Source organism: Rattus norvegicus, chromosome 11, assembly GCF_036323735.1.
Source record: "Rattus norvegicus strain BN/NHsdMcwi chromosome 11, GRCr8, whole genome shotgun sequence".
Classification (NCBI taxonomy): domain Eukaryota; kingdom Metazoa; phylum Chordata; class Mammalia; order Rodentia; family Muridae; genus Rattus; species Rattus norvegicus.
The window spans coordinates 90,119,847-90,141,894 of record NC_086029.1 but is presented as its reverse complement, the minus strand read 5'-3'; the positions used below and the strand labels follow the sequence as shown (position 1 = coordinate 90,141,894).

At 45.4% G+C, this 22,048-nt stretch overlaps 1 long non-coding RNA gene across 2 annotated transcripts; it reads left to right on the top strand.

The window, feature by feature from the left end:
- The first annotated feature begins 6,634 nt into the window (after nt 1-6,634).
- On the top strand, nt 6,635-20,367 carry LOC120095687 (uncharacterized). 2 transcript variants are annotated; one of them, XR_010056176.1, is made up of 4 exons: nt 6,635-7,222; nt 10,197-10,274; nt 12,253-12,335; nt 16,756-20,367. It is a non-coding gene; the product is annotated as an uncharacterized LOC120095687 (long non-coding RNA). The 2 variants fall into 2 exon arrangements; XR_005491438.2 differs by having other exon boundaries at nt 12,253-20,367.
- The last annotated feature ends 1,681 nt before the right edge of the window (nt 20,368-22,048 follow it).

Sequence of the window (22,048 nt, the reverse complement as noted above, 5' to 3'; positions counted from 1 at the left end):
CTGTTCCACTATAGGACAAAGTCCGAACTCTTGTCAAACTTCCCACTCACTGGACTTGATTTTTCCACCAAATCCCTGGAAAGATATCGAGCTGTCCAGTTGGAGAAGAAATGGATAAAAGCACTTGTTTCCCAGGTTACATAAGAACCTGAATTTTCAGAACTAGGAGAGGAAAATCCCATTCGAGTAAACATGGATCTCACAATCCTTTTCCTTTCCATCTCCTCCTTCCATTCTTTGCTTTTGCTCCCCCTAAGAGACCCAGGATCCAAGCCTTTAGGTCAAATGATGAATGAAAGCAGAATTGTGACTGATTTAACACACTTTATTCAACAAAGTGGCATTTATCAGTGACATGGTGAGAAGGCAGGTCAGCATCTTCCAGGGAAAGACTCAATCAGGAATTTTTGTATTTGGTTTGGTTTGGTTTGGTTTGGTGTTTTAAGTTTGGAGTGTTTTACACAACCCTGGGGACTGACAAGAATCATCCTAGTGGGGAGTGGTACTCACCTGGAGCGAAGTTCTCAAGAAGCCAAGGCAGAAAGATCATAAATTCAACCTCCTATGCATAATGTACTTATACTTCCAGAAACAAAGGAAGTGGGTTTGTCTGGATTCACACTTTCAAACAACTGCTGTCCACGACTGGGGAAAGCCTTGTGGAGTTCATGGTGGTGGGAAGATGTGGCAAGGTGCTATTCAGCTGGCAACATATAGGAAGCAAAGAGTCCACCCAGAACCTGGGCCAGGTATAACCTTCAGAAGCCTGCCCCTACTCACCAACTTCTGACTAGAAGTTTCCACCTCAGAAGTTGGAACTGAGCATTCAAGAAATAAGCCTGGCATTTCAGACTGAAACCATAATGTTCTTCCCCAGGGCTCTTAAAGGGATCATTGCCATCTCGTAATGAAAACTGCACTCAAAGTAACTTTAAGAGTCCCCAACATCTTAGTGGCCTCAAGATTGTTCACAAGTCCAACATATTTTCTCAGACTTATCATAGACTCTTAACTGTGAATCCCTGTACATGCTCTTTTTTCGTAAGTTACACACCTCCAAGATACAACAACACAGGCATCCCTATTCCAAACAGGAGGAACCATACCAAGAAAAGCCAGACCAAGCAAGGCTGAAACCTAACAGGATATACATTAACCCTGATGGCTCCACGGATGACATCTAGGACACATGGTGGTATGAAACAAACTCCAACAGGGTCAAGTTCTAGCTTCAGTAACATGGGCTCTCTCTTAGGGATGCAGATTTTCTTGGCAGATGCTCCACATTGCTGGCATCTCCAACATCTTGGGATCTCCAGTGCAACTTGGACTTTCACTTAACAGATTTCTAAACTGACCTTTCAGGGGCCTTTTTCCAAGACATCAATCCATGCTCCACATTCTCTGGGATGTATAGGCTTTTCTCTGGAATCTTTATGTAAGTCACTATGAGCCCATAACCATACAGATAGGCTTAGCTACCATTACAACCCTCCTCCTTGGTACCAACTTCCTGCATTTCTCATCAAGATCAGAATGCCAGCAGATAAAAGTTAAGGTAGGAAGAATTATTTGGGTTCACAGTTTCAGGGGGTTTCAGGGGAAGGCACAGCAGAGCTCACAGCAGTGAGAGTATTGTAGCAGGGAGCTTGTTGGCATGCCATCAAACAGGAAGCTGGACCCAAAGTCAGCTATAACCTGTAAAGGCCAACCACTAGGGAACTACTTACAGCAGTCTGGCCCCACCTCCCCAAGGCTCCACAAACTTCAAAATAGTAGCACAAGCTGGGACCAAGTATTCAAAGTGTAAGCCTATGGGGGACATTCCACATTCAAGTCTAATGCAAGCCAGATTCTTTATGGAAGTTTGGCTGGAGAATGTCCCATGCCTTTCTGACCTGCTTGTGTTATACCAATGAGAGCCAAAAGCACTTTGGGGTATTTTTGTTTAGGAGATCAGCAACCTAGGGTGTTGTTCTGGGCAACCTTTATACTTGCCGTTTTCAGACTTCTGTGACCAAAACAGACCAGAAGGACAGGAGCCTGGTTATGCTGACTTAGACATCAATTCATATGTGTGTCTATATGTATGCGTGTGTGTGTGTCTCTGTGTATGTGTCTGTGTTGTGTGTGTGTGTGTGTCTGTGTGTGTGTGTTAAACCTATGACTACTGGAGTTACCCAATCACACTGAAATTGATTTCAAGATGTTGCATGTATACTTCTATTCCTCAAGAAAATGTCTCTGAATTTTCTAGTAAAAACATCTGCCAGCTTTGTTCAGTCAAGCTTTTTTCTCCCTTCTTTGACAATAAGAGCAGGTTTGGTGCCAACACTCAGATCTGGCAGGTGTTTGATGACACATGTTTCTGATAAATGTTGATTACATAAGTTCATTCAAGCTAGCTACCATAGCTTTTGAGGCTTCATTGCTACTTAATATAAACTCTCCTTGGAAACCAGATGTCCAACACACACCATAACGATCTATTTTATTCCTCCTTCTTCTGGGTTCTCTTGGTGTCTGGTTCATTGAAGCAGTGAAAATTCTGGTACCCAGATCCTGACTCTGCCATAAGTGAGCTGTGAGGCCCTGGGAAGGTCACTTTATTACTCTGAACTTTAGGTTGTTCATTTCTAAAATCAAGGGGTAGGAGCTGTGATTGCCAAGGTCTCTGACATTTGCTGATGAAGGGACAGACTGGGGTAGCATGGGGATCAGTCCCAGTGAGGCAGAAAGACTTTATGGCCATTCCTCACTGGGAATGTACATGATGAATCTTAACTGAACACGATGGGATTCGCTGTTTTTATACTGGTAGTTCTCCAGTCAGGAAGGAGGGATTGGCCGCCTGGGGCTGGAGGGAAGTAGAGAGAAGTGGCTGAAGAGAGCTAGGCTGATGAAACAACCTGCAGATAGCATTATTATTACCATAGCTTTGTGATACTATTTCTGTGATTACGTTATGCTAAAGTGAAAGGGCCTTCAAGATACTTAAAGGGTAAAATCCTGGGGAAGGGGATCACTAAGAACATTTTCAACCTCAAGGTGATTCTGGATAACTCACTTGGAAGCTTTCATTTTTATGACAGATTACTTTTTAAAATAATATTTTTTTAATGATTCAAAAAGTCTACATGTAAAGAATCCAAAAGCCAAGTGTTCTAGTAGTCCATGAGGAGCCAAGCTGCAGGCTTTCCCCGACATTAGAGGTGCTTCACGTACGTTCTATCATTTGCTCTTGCAAGCAACCCTGGGAAAGAAAGCATCACCAAGGCCTTCCTTTACCAGGTGGTAGAAAAGCAAGATGCTAATTGGTCAAGCTGCTGGTTCGAAACCTCAGGTGGTGGAGATAAGGCTGTGTGTCAACCCAGATCTAACCCGGAACTACCCATGACTACTATGCTCTGAGGCATTCTTTACTGCCCAGGGTAGCCTCCTTTGGCCTCTGGCAGCCAGCTCTGCAGGCCTGAATCAGGGTCACAGCCCCGAGTTCCACAGACTAATGGAGCGGAGTAGATCACCAGAGCAGCAGGAAAGCCTCGGTTATCAGCTAACTCGCTCACCTGACTTTGTCTGCTCTCTGATATTCTGGGAGCCAGAGCTGGCAAAGTGAGCTCAGAAACCCTCTCCTGCCTGCCTACTCTTCTCGAGACTTGGCATCCAAAACCAAAGAGATTTCCACAGGTCTGTCACCACAGACATGATTAGGAATTATTTTGTGACGCCACCTACTAATCCTCCTGGCCAGGATTAGACAGAGTTAACAGTTTCTTTAGGGACTTCCATTAGCCAACCTAACCAATAAAGTCAGGAGGGACTAAAGCAGAAATGTGACTGCGTGTGAGTCACTCAGTCTCGACCTTCGGCATGTTTTGAAAACGTGTTGTGAAACACTTTCCAATCAATACAGTGCTGGGCAGTAACGGGTGGGGGTTGTGCAAGAGGGGAGGTGGAGCGTTTATGTTGGGTCATTTGAGAGGTTCCAAATTCTTACTGAGAGAAGGACCAAAAACACAAGGTCCCCATAACAGTGTTTAATGGAATCACAGAAAACCAAGCACCAAGGGGGAACAAAAGGGGACACCTTTCTTTGCAGCAGACTAGTGAAATGGGTGGCCTATGTTCATACCCCCAAGCCAGAGAGCCTATCCCTTCCTGTCAAAGCCCAAGTCTGGTGTGTTAACCTCCGTTTGCTGCCAGACACTTCCGTGCTGCAGACAGTACCCTACCCTTCAGGCATTTCGAGTGTCCGAGGTGAAGGAAACAGCTGGCAAGAGGCAAGTGCCTAGAACAAGGGAGCTGAAGATGGTTCAAGGCCCACCTGCCCCTTGCGAGGTCTCTGACTGTAGGAGCAGTCATGTCCCCTGTCAGACCCTTTCCTAGTCTTTCCTTTCTACCAAGGAGAGAAGACTCATATGAAGCTTGAGAGTGATGAGGGACGTGCAAATTCTTTACAAGCCACGCACACGCGAGTGCATGCACACACACACACACACACACACACACACACACCACAGGACTATTATTAGTGGAAACCCATCAGTGTGATTTTCGCAAACTCAGATGGAAAGAATCTCCCATTTAAAGAATGGCACTCAGGTATGACTTTGTGGTTAGAGGCAAAAACCGGCCCTGAAGAGAAGCCTGCACACATGACAGAGAGCATTTGAGTGCCAGTCGGTGCCACTCTCAATCAACTGCAAGCCTGGGTGGCTGGGAAATGTTTAACGACTGGTTTTATGGTGGTTAAAAATAAATAAATAAAAATAAAATAAGACAAAACGAAATATATGATTGGCTGTTAAGTACTTGCACCACAGCGCTATGGATTCCACAATGTCAGTAACACCGGGTGAGGAGAAAATGCCCACAGCTGGCCCACACATGTAGGTACAAGGCAGGTCAAGCTCTGCTCCCCACTGGAAACTTCTGGAAGATTAGTTAATACAACGTACTTTGAAAGCCTGTTCGACTCGAGTTTTAATAAACAAAGCCACTCAATGTCTTCCTCGGATGCTTCAAATGAAAATTCGTACTTTACTTGTCTTGGTCATTGTCGGATAGAATCTTAACTGTGTATTTGTCAAAATTGCTGGCTTCTAAACTCCCGTCATGACATTGTGAGTATGTTTGTGGGGGAGGGGAAGTGTGACCCTTGGTTTTCAAATCTAATGACTGAAGAGTTGAGCAAACAGGGTAGGATGGAGCCTCGCAGGAAGAGGGGAGGGAAAGGTCTGGAACGGATTATAAGCAATCTCAGCGGTGACACTTGTACGAGTGGCCTGTTTTCCAGAGCCCTGATTCTATCTGTAAAATGGGAAGAGTTCTCTGCCTTTGCCTCACTCCCAGCACTACAACTGAGACTAGGAGCGCTAACACAGGGGCAGGAGTTCTGAAACCAGCAAGCTTGGGTTGGCTTTGAACTGTTGTATATTTACTTGTATATTATTACTCGAACATTTTGATTCCTCAGCTTCAGTACTGATGATAATAGGACTCCGTGCTGGGGCAGATAGGCCCTGCCCCACAACTCAGATCCTATTTCTGGAGTCCGGGCCCCTGTAGTGTGTCTGCTGCTAAGTATAGCTGTGCTCAAGAAGGCCTGTAAGACAAGCAGAACAGCCCCTGAGCACCCTAGGGGAGCCCTATTGCCCAGGGCCGATGGACATTGGAAACTGCTTTTGCCCACAAGCCTTCACACCAGCAGGGATCCATGGAGCTTTAAAAAACAATGTTCAGCCCAAACTCTGCCAGACAGGACTTTATCATAACCACCAAGAGCAGGATGTGGCCCCAGTCAACATTGAAGCGCATTATGGGGACCTGAGAATCTGCATTTTAAATAATTGTCTACATTAATTTACTTACAAGTAGAACTGACCCCCTCCCCCATAAAAAAAAAATTCCTCTGCATGAGACCTGATGGAGTGGGCCCAAAGAAGGATTCTCTATTGATCAACCCAGACACTCAATAAGAAACAATGCTTGTTAGGGGAGACCCTGCCTGTGCTGTGGGAACTCTTATAACACGCTGCCAGGGTAGGCTCTTTCCTCCTTCATTACTAGCAGATTGAGACCTCTGCCCATCCTGCCACACACAGGGTGGTCAAGATGCATAGACATGCCACCCTACTTGAAGGACAGCTGCCTAGCCCTTACCAAAGGCCATCGTCATCAGAGAGACAATTTTGGACACATTTACCTAAAACACTGTCCATTCACACATTTCCTTAGAGGAAAGTTCTGTTGGCCAATGCAATGTCTTTTATACTTATCCTAATAGGCATCGTGTCAAAAACTGTTCAACCTCAGCTGGGTGTGGTAGCACACGCCTTTAATCCCAGAACTCTGGAGGCCACCACACTAGGCAGATCTCTGTGAGTTCAAGGCCAGCCAGGTCTACAAATTACTTTCTAGGACAGTAAGGGCTATGTATAGAGACCCTGTCAAAAACAAGCAGACAAACAAACAAGCAACCAAAAAACTGTTCAATGTCTGTATCCATCTGCAATATCAACATACACGTATCGGCTCCAGCTACAGTAGACATAGAGAGAGCTGGGAATGGACACGTGATTTCATTTGTGTCTTTTAGGATTTCATCATCTTGGAAATTGAAACTAAGTGAAGAGCTACAGCAGCTTGGGATAAGACTAAGATCCACACAGGCTCTGAGGCATTTGGAGGCAGAAGAACCTAACTGATGGTCATTGCACTGGGACAGAGCAAGTGCCCAAGAATAGGAGAACTCAAGCTTGCTTGTAGGAGAAGAGGAACTTCCCAGCAAAAGGAATAGTCAGGGCAAGGCGTGCTCCATGTGCTAACAGCTAGGGAGGAGCTGTGCTGAGGGCACAGTGGCCTGCATTACTGAGAGAGAATTTGTGAGGCATGTGGCAGCAGATGAGGCTGCGGTTAGGCAGGTGGAAGTGTTTGTGTTCAACTCCTGAGTGTAGATTTCTCCTTGAAAGCAATGGGCAGCCTTTGGAAGAGTCTCAGAAGGATAAAGTTGTTGTTTTTGTTTTTGTTTTTGTTTTTTTTTTTTTAGAACTGAGTTTCTAGAGAGGCAGTTTGGAGCCAGGTTGAAATAACAAGGCAAGCTGAGAAGGCATTGCAATAGTGTTTGGGTGAGTGATGACGGGCTCTGAACTGTAGCAGTGGTGATGGGCCAAAAGCAGAGGAAGGCTGTCGATGAAGAAGCGGAGTCTCCAGGATACACAAGGTATGGGCAGGAGGTAGTAGCAAGGGCAGCTTGTGTGTGGGACAGTTTAGGACAGCGACCATGGGTGCTGGACCAATTTTGGAGGGGAGTTAATGAGTTCACTTTGGAACATGTTCAGTTTCAGATGACTTGGGAAATTAAGTCTAAAGTTTACATACCCTAGACTCAAAATAGGCAGCCAAAAAGTCAGAGCTGAGGTGAAACCTAGAGCTGAGGTGCTCTAGCCCTGTCTGCCTGCAACTTTCAGCCCAAGAAGGCCTTGCTCTCAAGATGAGGGGGTGCTATGACTAGGGCAAGCAGTAGAAGGGATGGATAGCTTCTTCTGATGTTATTCAGCAATACCCTTAGGCTGCTGGTGGGAGTGGTGATAGCAAGTCATCCCAATAGAGAGTTTTATAATTGAGAAATCGGTTTTTTTTTTTTTTATCATCTTCAGTGTTCTGTCAGGGACTGTAGTTATTTGCCATTTACAGTGTACATGGTCTCTTGAGGTAAAGCTCAGGTCCCATTTTGGAGACTCAGAGTCTTCTCTATGTAGGGAAGGAAGCAACAGTGAGATGGTGCTAGCTAGCCCTTTCTAAATCCAGAGTGTGCCATCTCCATCAGAGAGACTGATCATCACAAATGTCCTCCAAGGCAACTTGGGAGAAGTTTTACTACCCTATTTCACAGATATGGGCACCAAATCCCAGGGAGGTCTGCAAAAAACACCTCTCTTCTCTCTTGCTTCCTGTGCAGAGTTACAGGGGCTACTGTGGTGTACCCCAAGAGTACCCAGCACTCAGAATGTTCTCAGACTCTCAGAAGGAAGCCCTACTTCAGGCTTCAACAATTCACTTACTTGCCTGGTGAGAGGCTATTGATATAAGTCACCAAATGGCAGGTTTAGCTAAGATGACTTCCTCTCTCGCTAATGTATGAGGCCACTTGGCCCCACAAAGTCAGCCCTGGGTTGGAAGTCTCTTTTTCCTTCCCTTCTAATAGAATTCATCTGCTTTGGGAAAAAAAAAAACAAAACTGGCAACCTGAAAGCAGCCAGCCAATAAATCAATCATCTGTAAGTTTGTGAAGAATCAGTCAATGAAGCTCCCCAAAGCCACGCTCTTCTAAGTCACATGAGCAGATGTGAACTCACTGAAGCTTTCTTATACATAGCTTCGGCTGTAAAAATGGGTCAGTGATGGTTCCATTCAGCTTCACTTTACAGACAGACGTGAAGTCTGAGACCAGAGTCAGGGGTCATTAGCACTTTCAGAGAGTGTGGAATACTTGATCCTCTGTCCAAATCTGTTACTCAAGGGACAGAAACTCTGAGGTGCGACAGAGGAAACACACTAGCCTCATGGGGCAGGAATTCTGAGGTGTCTGATGCATGCGCATCATGTCCTGCACAGTGACAAGAAGAGAGACAGTCGGCATGACAGCCACAGCTATACAATAGTTCCTTCACCCAAACATCCAGGTGGACAAATCCATCAAATAAAAAATAATTAGAAACACCTTCCAAGGAATCAATTAAGCCTCATTTTTACCCCCCAGGGAAGATGAAAGGTACATACTTTCCGTAATCAATCAGTTCGATAAACCTCCTGAAACTTTAGTCAGAGATTTGAAAACTGCTAATACATACATTTTTGAAAGGTGACAGACATAAGTGGGAGGGGAAAGTTGGGTTTTAGTCAAACATTATCTTGGTCTTTAATTGATGAACTCTTTTCTCCAATAGGGGACAAGAGTCATAGACAATGAGGCCTATAAAATCTTCAAAGGCCTTTTCTCATTTAGCCCCACCATAGTCATTCTGTAGTAAAGGAAACTCAAGACTCAAAAAGATAGGTCCTGCTTCCAGTTATACCACAAGGTAGGGTCAAATCAAGCCATGGACTGTTTCTCTTCATTCAGCTCACATTTGCTGAGTGTCTAACTCATTCTGGCTGGGAAAAGAGGATGAATAAGTAGAATTCACACTCAGGGCAGATAGTAATGAAAGCCATGACCCCGGCACAGAAGTATGTGCTTTACTAGCTATAGAGAGCACTGTGCAGCATAGAGAATTTATAGTTATAATTCTGCCTGGGGTTAGCAGAGAAGGCTCAACCTAGGAGTGAGTTTATGGGTGTGTAAAGCAGGCAGCAGAAGAGCATTCCAGGCAAAGGGGACAGAGTGAGCAAAAGCCAGGGGACAGGAAGAACACTGTGTGTATGGAAAGCTCCCATACACATAGTTGGAAACAGCTGGGGGTGGTTATAGAAAGTGCCACAGAACTATCTCAGGATGTCAATAGGTCTCAGCTGCCATTCCCTACCTCATTTGGCACGCTCCCTAGGGCTATGGCCTGTGTCCACCTAATGGGCCAATACGACACCTGGCCAAGTGCTGATGGCATGGTACGGCTTAATGAATTCCCTTTGAAGATGAGAGGCTGGTGAGGGAGAAAAGAATTTGCCACTCAAGTGAGTCAACTGGAACGGAAGGTGTGTCCTGGCTCCCTAGCCCTGGTGCTCTGGCTGCCCAACCAGACAGCTGGGGTCACCTCCCCTGGGGCCACAGGGTTCCACTTGGGAACATAAGGTCTCTTTTTCAGTGAGTCTCTCTAAGCCACAGAGCTTCTGGTGTACTCCTGGCCTCTGTAGTTTTACCAACATAATTGATCCCAGAGCTCTGCTCCTGCATACCCATGGGCTTCCAAGGAAGTGATGGCACACGGGCGCTCCCTAGTCAGAGCACCTGCACATCACAGCACCTCCCTCCCCATGGGACAGTATGGAAGCCATGCAACAGGCTGCATAAATAGCCCTACACTCTAAAGTCATCCTTCTGGGCGCTCTGTGCTTCCTGTCCTGAGTTCTACTTTTCCTTTGGGGATAGCTGAGGCACCCAGAGAAAAACAAACCCTTAAAGTGACCCTACACCTGCAAAGGTAGAAGTGTTTCAAAGTCCCTGCTCATTCCTACCTTCTGGTGATGATTTCCAGGCACCAGGGCCCCTGTGGAAGATGCTTCAAGACGTGGATGGGGACAGGAGAGATCACTGAGCCCGACAACTCTTTCAGGTATTCTCACGTATATGGCAGGTCTACAAATTATAAAAAACCACATAGACAAACTGTGCCAAGATTCACTGTGACAAGGGAAACCATCCACATACCACAGTAGCCATCAGACAGCCCAAACAACCCTCAATGACTAAGGTTATTTTCCACTGACACTTGCTTCATTTGCTTTGACTACACACTTGTACTAGCAAACGAGAATCCTGAGCAAGCAAAGCAGGTCATTCCCTGATTCCCCTGCAAGAACATGGTTCCCTAGTTCACTGTGGATCTTTAGAGCGGGGGAACATTTGTTCACGCAGGCTTTCCAAAGCACAGCTCCAAGTGGCTTTCACCACAGTGTTGCTATGATCCAAAGAGTCAAATGGGTGCAGTGGCCAGCTGACAGCCTGCAAGGGTATGTGACCGGGCAGTGGGCCAAACTAAGATCCAAGTCAGATACAGGGAGTGCATTAACAGCCTGGGTGGCTGACGAAGGACAAGTACCCGGGATATAGGAGGAAAACTGTCTACACGGCCACAGGAATGAAAGACAATAGGAAGTGACCACACTATACATCAATGTGCAAAGCTGGGAAGGTGAGTGGTGCCTAAGCACACACTAACAGCCGAAGGGACACTAACGTGAAAAGCAAGAGATGCCATTTCATAGCAGTCACCTTGGCCAAAATGTTTTACGTCTGACAGTGGGAGAATTCGGTGATATTAGACGACAGTAAAGCAGTTATAAGGTAAAAGCCGACATAAGTATAAATAGATATAACCACTGTGGAGAGAAATCGGCAATGCCCACAAAGGCGAGGCTAGGCTAGGCACACCTTATTTTTAGAAGCTCTACTCGTGCATGTACAACCAAGGAAATGCCTGCATAATACACAAAGGGCTTTTATAAGGATATTTTCTGCATCATTGCTTCTAAGAGGGAAATATCATCTAAAAGCTTACCAGTACAGAATTCCTTGAGAAATTGTGGCGTATTTTACCCAAAGAGATGTGATGGGGTAGAACTCGGGCTAAGTAAGGTACCAATATTGCCATACCTAAAGAAACAACATTAAAAGAAAAAGATGATTTTCTGAACCAATCTGCATTATATCATTCGTGACATTTTTGAAACATAAAACAATACTCTACATCGTCCTGGATACATGTGGAGGAATTGAACACGGGGGATGAACACATCAACTTTGGGATGGTAATTGCAGTGATGGGGGGGGGGGCGGCAGAGAGAGGAGGAGAGAGGCAGAGACAGGGAGAAAGGGAGAGGAAGAGGGAAGGAGACAGAGAGATAGAGAGCTAGGAAGAGCTGACCTACAATGGACTCTGTGTTTGCTTGTTGCTTTGTTTGTTTCCTTAAAGAACTGAAAGGACTACGAAGAAATGCTGGCACGGAAACGTCCAGATGGTGGGAATATAAGTAAGGTCAGGGTAGCCTTCATTTCCTGCCTGTTCTGGGCATTGCGTGATTGTCACACCACACGGAGGCTGTGATTACCACTTTTTCAAACATGGAGTTCAAGTCAATGTGTGCCAAGCTGTTTGATTTTCCTTGCTTTCGTTTACAGCTCTTGGGAATGAAGCTCTAGGAGACATGATATAAACCGTGAATTATCAAGTCCCAAGACTTAACTAAGCCTAGGGCCTGTCACTCAAATTTCCTGTCACCTTGGGCATGATAGGATTCCTCTGGGGTCTGTCTTCCTTATCTGTAAAATGGGCACAACAATAACAGGCCTCTGAACAGTTGTGATAAGCAAATGACTATGTAAAGTGCTTTGTGAGTGTAACGTGCTATGCAGATGGTCACTACTATTAATGACCTGGATTTTACTGCAAAGGAAACCTCGGGCCAGATTTACATTTCTGGCCGACAGTGACTCATACAACTTCCCTCCTGGAGCACCTGGCTGAGAAAACAGGCCTAGGCATCATTCTGTGGTTAACTGCTTGAAAAGTTCATTGATTCTCTCTTGGGCAGGTGAGTCTGAGGGAGCGAGCACAGCTGCACTCTCCTCCAGAGAGGCTAGCAGAGAAGGTCTGATTTCCATGTGTGAGGCTCAGGTGAGCAGATTCCCTTGGCCCAGGATCCCCGCTCACCCTCTACAGGACAGAGGAGGGTATCCCAGCTCTTTCTTGGGTTTGCAGACCATGAAACCGGGAGAGGCAAAAATGATGACCCTCCTCCAACAGCATGAAATGGAGGAGGAGTCTTACCTCAGTCCAGAGTGACCAGGGCAAGCCCTTCCTGCTAAGTGCTTTGGTTTCTACATATGCAAAGGTTTCTGGGACTAAACCTGACCTCCATGGTGCTAACCACTGTATCTGAAGAGCACTCGATGCTGTTAACTACACATGCAATGGATTTTCCCCTCAAATTGAGCTTCCTGATCCAGGTGTTGGTTTTGCGGGCGCGTTTTCTGGAAGTGCCTCCTTGACTTCTCTTGCATGGCATGCTTCTTCCTAAAAGATGGCTACTGTTATATTCCCACTAGCTCTGTCGCTGCCTTTACCTCATGAATTCTCCTCCCTGCCTACATACCTGCTCTGGGACATGGCCCCAAAGATCTTTTAGGGGCAGCAAAGCACTCAGGAAACAGATGTGGCATTTGAATATCGAGCCCCTAAGGTACTCCCAGGGGATGGTCTGAGTGGCAATACTACTGCCTATAACATGTCCCCAGAGACTACAGGAAGCTACACAGCCAGACACACAAAGGTAAGTCTGACAGGCAGCCACAGTGGCACCCTGATTTGAAGGGAGGGAGGGACCAAACTCTTGCCGAACCATCAAAAGGCCTGGACCTTGATGCTGTCACATTCCTTTCCCGTGGTTACTAACTTGTTCCACTAACAACACCCAGAATATGAGAAAAGTCTAATATCTCCATGCCTAAGGAGGGGTGGCCATGATGGCCGGCTAGCCTCAAGATCTAAAGAATACCCTCACGCCTGTTAGGTCTTCGATTCTTACGCAGAGCTTGAGTGAATCCTCTCGTGTTCCTGCTGTCAGGAAGGTTGAAGAACTCGGGTTAGCTCTCCTGTTTGTTCCCTCTCTTCTCCTCATGTGCAACCGGTGTCATCTTAAGATAATAGTTAATCGACTACCAAGCCAGAGGGCATTATTTTAGTCCTTGCCAAACATACAGGAGCAAATCTGCTCACCTTTTCCCCTCGGGAAACAGTTTAGGACAAGGGACCATTTGTGAAGCCAGAGTAGCATTTGCATTGGCGTGCACAGTGTCTAGTTTCCAGCACCAAGATCTTAGTGTGTGACCCTTCCTGACCCTTACTGCACTCCCCTGCCATCTGCGTTCCTTAGTTCGTTAGAAGAAGAGGAAGGCAGTGCAAAGCAAATGCTCAGAGGAACCTCCCTCGCCGTACCGGTCATCATGTGTGTCGGACATCAGAATGGCTTCTGAAAGGAGGTTCTCAACCCGTGGGTCTCAAGGCCTAGGGCAAACGACCTTTTCACAGAGGTCACATATCAGATATCTGCATATCAGGTGTTCGAATTTAAGACTCACCACAGTATCAAAATCAGAGTTATGAAGTAGCAACAAAATGAATTTTATGATTGTGGGAGTTACCACAGCATGAGGAACTGTATTAAAGGGCTGAAGTATTAGGAAGATTGAGAGCCACTGCCTTAAAGGGACATTTTAAGGCAGGAGGTGAGAACAGAAACACTCTTCTACTGATGGAGATACTTCAAGGGTTCCCTATGATGTAGACGATCCCCAGAAGGTCAGAAGAAACATTACCTGGGAGTTTATTAGGAGTGCAGAAGATCAGGCCCATCCAGACTGCCCTAGATGAGAACTATATTTTAATGAGAACCACAGGCATCTGCTATAACATCTTTGGCTAACTCCTGGAGGGAATCTTCACCAGCTCCATGTCTTCCTACTTCTGTACCAGCCTGTGATCCTGTAATCTCTTCTCTTCCTTTTTGCTTCTGAGCCAAGTCTTTTTCATCCAGTAAAGTCTGGCTTAAAAAAAAAAAATCTCACCTCCACCAAGAATCCAGCCAGGTCTTGCCAGTTAGAGGTCTCTTCTTCCTCCAACTCCAAATGCCATGGCCATGAGCTTTCTGTCTCAGATTAGTTTTATTTTTTTTAATCTTTATGATCATAATTTATCTCTCTCATTCTAAGTCATCAGTGTTTCGGGTGCAGGTCTATACCTGATTTATTTCTGTATTGCTCACAACACTTTACAATGCTTCAATCACAAGCTAACTCTGCAACATTTCTGCCCATGATGTTTTAATCTATTTTTACTTTAGGTATTGTCAGAGATTCATAAACTACAATTCGTATTTTTGTTACTTTCAGACACATAACCATACATGACTGATTTAGATTTGGAAATATTTACCTAAAATATTTATCCACATACTTACAGATACCCCTTGCTCCAAACACACACACACACACACACACACACACACACACACACACACACACACACACAGAGAGAGAGAGAGAGAGAGAGAGAGAGAGAGAGAGAGAGAGAGAGAGAGATTTGTTTTGTTTTCTATAGCTAGAATTATACTTAGGAAGAATTTATTGAGAGTGCACGGGGAATGACTGCTACTAGCATTCAGTAATCTTACCAAGAGAGGAGGAGGGATGAGATCTTATAATAGAATTGGAACATAATGACACACACATCTCAGAGTCTCACTCAGGATCTGCATTTGGGACAATCAAAGGTCCCCTGGCCCTTGTTCAGTCGCTTAATGGAGAAGACTCCAAAGACAGAATGCCACTGGTGTCCTTCCAATTATAGAATCATCTGATTAGAATTACAGTAAATGCATAGCTCAGTTTGCATTGTCCTGATGTGAACTATGATGCCTCTCTTCCTAAAGCATCTGAGGGTGCTGTACTCTGGAAGTGTAGTGCCACGTCACAGCAGGGTCCTTGTGCCAGGAATGTCCCTTAGAAATGGGACAGAAACAAGTTAGGACACTCCATTTTTGTGGACCTTAGATCCCAAGGTACCAGAGCTAGATAAGTTTTTTAAATAAATGCTGAGAAGAAAAACTAAAGTGCCACACACTTTGGACAGTGGCATAGTTCAGACGTAGAAGGAAGGGTTGTCTTTGGGATTATTTTGAATTAGTGATTCTAGTTCACTTTTAGTCTGGTATATGGAGTCTAAGAGGTGATCTATAGAACACAAGTTTGTAACATCTTGAAATTGGTTCCATGTCCTATCTGGCTATAAAAGAACAAAGTAGGACTTCTTAGTCTTCGGGATTGCAAATGTATCCTTTTCTACTCATTCTATTCGAGCACGAGGCTCGGGCATTGGGAGGGTATTGGAGCCAAGTCTGACTGCTGTGTTATTAGTGCTGCTCACTTAATCATCAGACTGTTAAGTTTGACTGCCCGAAACCCAGCTGGAACCGGAGGCTGGGTGGGGGCTGCACTTTGAAGCCACCAAGACAGAGTGCTGTTGGATCAAACTCTGCTCTACTGAACCATGAAATAGGCTTTCAAAGGGGCAGAGAAAAAACCAGATGTGCGAGCCATGAGTAAAAGTGTCTCACCAGAAGGCTAACATTCATAATGAAGGAAAGGAAAGCCGACTGCGTGGTGGGCCTCTGTCCAGGTCACCCACAAACCCAGGCCCAGTAGCAACCCAGAAGCATGAGGAAGTCAGCTTCTGAGGATCTGGTTCCTTGCACTTGTACTGTGAATGATAAGACACACAGTCACAGCAGGCAACTTTGGTCAGGTGTAGTTAGTTTCTTTAGTGCTGGCATTTGCTTCTTACCTGAGTGGTTTTCTAAGCACATTTCCTTGTCCAGTCCCATCTATCTCGCTATGTGTTTTGTTTTGTTTTGTTTGAGACAGGGTCTCTCTATGTAGCCCTGGCTATCCTAAAACTCACTAGGCAGACCAGGCTGACCTTGAAGTCACAGAGATATGCGTGCCTTGACCTCCCGAGACACCATGCCTACATCACTGTAGTCTTATGAAAAGCTAAGGAAATAGTATATAGGAGAATTACCCTGATTCAAGTTGGGAGACCGGGAGGATAAATCTACTTTTTAAAATTACCATAGCACAAGACAGATCCGACAACTCCTCACTGGCTGTCTTACAGCACTCAAGTTCTAGAGAATTTTCATCCCTGCTTTGAACCAACCAAACGAATCAATCATAGATACCTGAGAGATTATCTACATCAAATAAAGGTATCACAACCAGGGAAAACGCAGATGTCAAGTCATACATATACTATACATGTACGTGCATCATGGTGGATATGTAAAAATAGACAGAGTAGTAAATTTCACAAGCAAACTCTTAACTGGCAGGGGAATTAATTCTTAGGCTCCTGGTTGAGGGAAATCTTTGGTTCCTGGAGGTGAAAGGGAAAGTTTTAAGAGCTGTTGGTTTGGACCCAGTCAGTTTGCCTATCCACACCCTGGCAGTGCCTCCTCATGCTATCTGACATCTTTCTCTAGGTTCGCAAGAGATGAACACTGCTGCTGAGATTCTACATCAAATTTTGTTTGTCACAGATGCAGAGGCCTCGTCCACTGAAACTGTTCAAAGCGTGGAGAAGGCATCCATAAAATGTTAGTGCTGAAAGTGTGGAGAAAATCGTTTTCAGTGTGGTGGGCAAGAGTTAAGAGCAGACCCTTCCAGTCCACAGAGTAGAGAATCCAGTCACCATCTGACAACCCAGTCCACCAGTCAGCTAACCCAAATCCTTCTTAAATGCTGCCCAAGGTCCTGGGTGAGGGTTGCAAGGCCTTCAGCAGCTATCCACCAACTGCTCTGATTTAGGGGTGAAACAATGGGGCTCAATTGGGGAAGTGCCTGTGTCCAAGGTCATCAGAGAATACATGGTGAAACCAAGACAAATGTATACCCCGACTTCAGAGCTGGTGTCCCTGCAGCACACGACACTCTGAGAAGTGTCACTGTACATAAAGACCCAGAATGGGAGGTCTTCCTGAGGACTGTGGGACTCTTTCTGCATTTGTCTATGAAACTGAAGAACCTATGCGTCCTTAGGTTCTTGCATGACAAAGGGGAAACTCTGGGTTGGGTTAGCTCTCTGAAAGTGGTACTTAAGAGTTTGGGATTCTAGACTTTTCACCCCATCTTGGACACTGATCTTTGTATACGACATACTTTGACTCCACGCTAGACTGCTTGAACCCCTTGGAAGACCGTGCCTAGAAATGAAGACAAATGGAGGTAATTTTCTCTTCTCAAGAGTGTTCCAAGGAGCACACATAAGCACTATCCATAGCCAGCTCTTACTGAGATATATGTAGGCATGGAAATGAAATGCCACTCATGTCCACTAGAGACAGACAGTTTCAACTCCCGTGTTCTGTGTATGCATAGACAGGGTCAATTAAAGCTACAACACCCCTTTTTTACTTTCAACATCAACACTCCAATGCTTGTTGTCCTGTGTCTATAGACAATTTGTATGTTGTCCTTTCCTGTGTGTTCTAGGATTGTACCAGGAATGTGCGCTACTCTTATCCTAGGAGAAGATGCTGATGAGTGAAGTTCTGATTACTAAGAAAAAACAAGAATGAAAAGCACTGTAAAGCCAAAGACCAGGGCTTCAGCAGCTGCTTCTTAGAATGAACTCAAGGGCATGACCCAACCACTGAGTCCAAGGGTGTGAGGAGAGTGTGGCCGCCTTCCAGACTCTTCTGTCCTGGCTTACTTATCCTATCGCCTGATTCCTTTTGTTAAGGTCATCATTCTGAAACATCATTCTATGCTGCTCATCCCTGTGTCCACCACTCTCTCAACACACACCACACACACCACACACACACACACACACACACACACACACACACACACACACACCTCTATCTGTATTTCAGATTCAGCCTTCACACTAATCCTTCAAGGGGGCTTTTCCACCACCTCCCTTTCTCACAAATACCAGCCGCACTCCCATTCCGTGGCCTTTCCCATCACTTTTCATGGTATACACGTTTTCAAAACCATTGTTAAATGTGACCATCTCATGAATCTCTGGGCTCCTTGATGTCAAAACCGTCTTGCTGTTTAGCCACACCCTAAACAAAGCCTAGCATCTAGATCCAAGGATACATACAGCCAATAACTGAATATTTGTCAGAAGAACAAGTATTCAAAAGTTTAGCAATTCATCTCTTGTTGACAGTGCCTTAAAAGCCTGTTTCAATCACTTATTAACTGTCCTGCTGCCCCTTTGTGTCTAACCTAATACTTGGCATTTCCTATAGTCCCCCCTCTTCAGTGCATTGAGTTTCCATGACCCTGGTTTCCTGCCCCAGATTCCATGTTTACAAAAGCTTTGCACTACAAGATCTATCTAAAAAACCTGAGATAACTCCCTTAAACTCCTCACTAAGCAGTCAGTACCCATTATGTCTTTCTGTAGCATCCCGTATCCAGTGTTAGCTTCTGCTCTAATCACCTACCTAAACAGCTTCCATGGGGACTCCACTTATAGGCAAGGCTCAGATAATACTGAAGGATAAATCAAGGACAAGGGATGCTGAGCTTCTTAAGAGTACAACTCCTACAGAAACCTCTCTAGCACAGTAGTTGGTGGCGCACATAGTAGGTACTCATCATGAGTTTACTTGAAAACCATTCTCCTCTGGATGTGATATGAGGAGGCAAAGAAATATTATACAGCACTGTGGTCTTTGAAATATTACAGCCATGCATACATGTAGCCTTGGGAAAAGGCTTAACCCCACTGAGGATAATGCCACTGTCTATGACCCGTGTGAATGGGTCCACAAGTTCTACAATTGTTGAGCCCACAAGACAGATTCAATCTCCACCACATTTTTCCTTCCCTATTGTCCAAAAATTCATAGACATCAACTTCTGGGAACCCAAGAGTAATACATGGGTTAGAACCCAGAGTAAGAGACCTTTTTCCATGTTCCCAGCCAGCCAGCATATGATAAAACCTATGCCCTGTTGCTCCTTCTCAAACTGTGCACCCTGATGGAGGGAAAGGTGGCTGGAATCGCCTCAAAGATGACTCAGTTCAGTGACTAAGGCAAGGAGGTACCGATAGTGGGAAGCAGGTGGGGGCGAAGAGGAAATGAGTGCGCACTGTATCTCGAAACAAGCTCTAACACAAAGAGATCTGATCTGGTACCTATTGTGGCCCCGATACCACACAGACGGGGCCTGGGTGCTTCCTTGTGTTGTCTGCCTTACTTCATAGTGTGCTTCCTATACGCTGCAGCATACCAGCGCTCAGCATCCTCTGTTCTCTAGGGTGGGTTAGATGGGTATTGGACCCTTGAATATCACTGTGGATGGACTGTCTTTTTAAGTACATCCTGTATCCCCAACCAGTTTGCATCTGCTGGGTACCAGACTGTCTCTTTCACCCATGGTTGAACTCACATCCCTGAGCATTGGGCAAACAGTGTGTCTGCACATGAGCACACCACATTCAGCTCCTCTGATGGTTAACTGTGCCACCATTTACCTAATCACCCAAGCTAGAATCCATCTTCTGGACCCATCAGTCACTCCAGTGTCCAGAGGAGCACCAGTTCCAAGATTTCTCTTATCTTTTCTCTTGTCCTTCCCCTCCTGCAGCTGGTGTAGACAAATTACCACCGTCATCCATTATGGCTGTTTCTCCCCTCGCCGGTCTGGCCTGCTGACCCCACCCCACAAATTCATACATACAGTGACACACCCTAGAGTGCAGTCAGCCCTCCGAGTCGCATATCGCACTACAACCTTCCCACTTCCAAATCTTCCAACCCGCCATTCCTTTTCTCAGGTGTGTGCTTCTCAGTCAAAATTCCCCATCGTTTTCATTTCGCTTGCACTGTCTCTCCTGTGGGAGCCCCTGTTGTGCTGGCTTGGTTATGCCTCTCTCTCTCTCTCTCTCTCTCTCTCTCTCTCTCTCTCTCTCTCTCTCTCTTCCTTCCTTTCTTTCTTTCCTTCCTTCCTTCCCTCCCCCTCTCTCTTTCTCTCTCTCTTTCTTTCTTTCTTTCCTTCTCTCTCTCTTTCTCCCCCCTCCTTCTCTTTCTCTTTCTTGTTTAGTCCTTTCCGAGGACTGAGAGATCCTTGGAAACCCACTCAAATGTTTGTTGAAAATGGGAACTATCAAAGGCAGGCATGAAGTCATAAAGCCTGTTTTACTCTATGGTCTCGGTGTTCTGTGGTCCCCAGTGCTCTGTCCATGACACAGGTGTGTGATCTAAACAGCACACAAGCATTGTAGTCTCAAATATCCTGCTGTACTATTCTTCAGACAGACAGGTCACACTGGTGCCTCATTAATCAGCAGGGGATACTGCTGGGTTAATTTTCCCAAAGAAAGGTCCTGGGTCCACCAACACAGCAAAATAGCTGCTCTCAGAAACTCAGGTTAAAGTCACAAAACTGCTCAAAACCAGTGTCCAGAGTCAGGCAGATTCACCTTAGGAGAGGGCCCTAGCCCTGCCATCAGCATAATCATTGCTGTCCTCTACCCACTGGGTGCTCTTTTGAAGGCACTCACCCAAGGATTGTCACAGCCTTCAGGCAGGCGGAGGTTGATACATCTGCGCAAAGAAAGCCACCCACAGAGTCTCACCTCTTCTAGGTCACCATGCCACAACCAACCCTTCCCTTCCCTTCCAGTACCACCCACACCTTGAGGTGACACCCACAAGCGCTCTTTTACCTCTCTCTCTCTCTCTCTCTCTCTCTCTCTCTCTCTCTGTCTCTGTCTCTCTCTCTCTCTCTCTGTGTGTGTGTGTGTGTGTGTGTGTGTGTGTGTGTGTGTGTCTGACTGTCTGTCTCTGTCTCTCAGTTTCTCTCTCCTGTCCCCTCCCTCTCCTGGCACCGGCGCCAACACCCCCCCTCCCCCCGCATCGTCACTCTGATCTCTCTGCAGATGATACATACGTAGTTGTACACATCAGAAGGCAGCATCTTTCAAAGAGAAGTGTGATTAGCAGTGTTGATGGCTCCGGTCTCTCAGGCTCTATCATCAGTCTGTCCTTCACTGAACAGCTTCTGCAGTGAGAAGACCTGAGCTTAGTTTTCTTGGGGAAAATTAGAATCTCTTCTGGCCGTCAGTTTCCTGACTTATAGGACAGCACCAAGGGCTTTGCCTACAGCATCCTTTCTACTTCTACCAAGACGCATGAAGACAGGGTTTGCAAATATGCCTCAAGAGTGCAGGAATAATGCAAACACATAAAATTCAGAGAAACACTAGGCCAGTGGACATAAGCAGGTTCTGCCTCTAGGAAACAGTAACCTTTCAAATAAAAAAGGACAATGAAAAATCCAAGCAGTTACTAGACGCGTATTATGTGAACGAGATCACTACAGTCGCTGTGTTTGAATACTTTAGGGTATATATTTGAAGACAAATGGTCCACATTTCAGCATTAAATGCAGGTTAGTCAATTTTACACATGGGAAAAGAAATAGCATTTGCCTGTGGACAGATGTGTGTCATTTTCAGAGAAAACTACACTTGCCCAGGCATCAAGAATAAAGCATGACAAAAGAGATGATTTTGGAGGAAAGTAACATACAAATTCATACATGGATTCAAATCCTGACTTATTCATTCACTTTTTGATTTGGGATATCTTATGAGTTAACTAGTCTCAATTCTCCCATATTAAAAAAAAGAAATTATGAAGATAATCTCACAGGTTTCCTTGAAAACTGTACAAAGAAAAATACGTGCAAAAATTTAATATGTAGAGCAGAGAGAGCCCAGTGCATGCCCCTCCCCTCCTGAGTTCT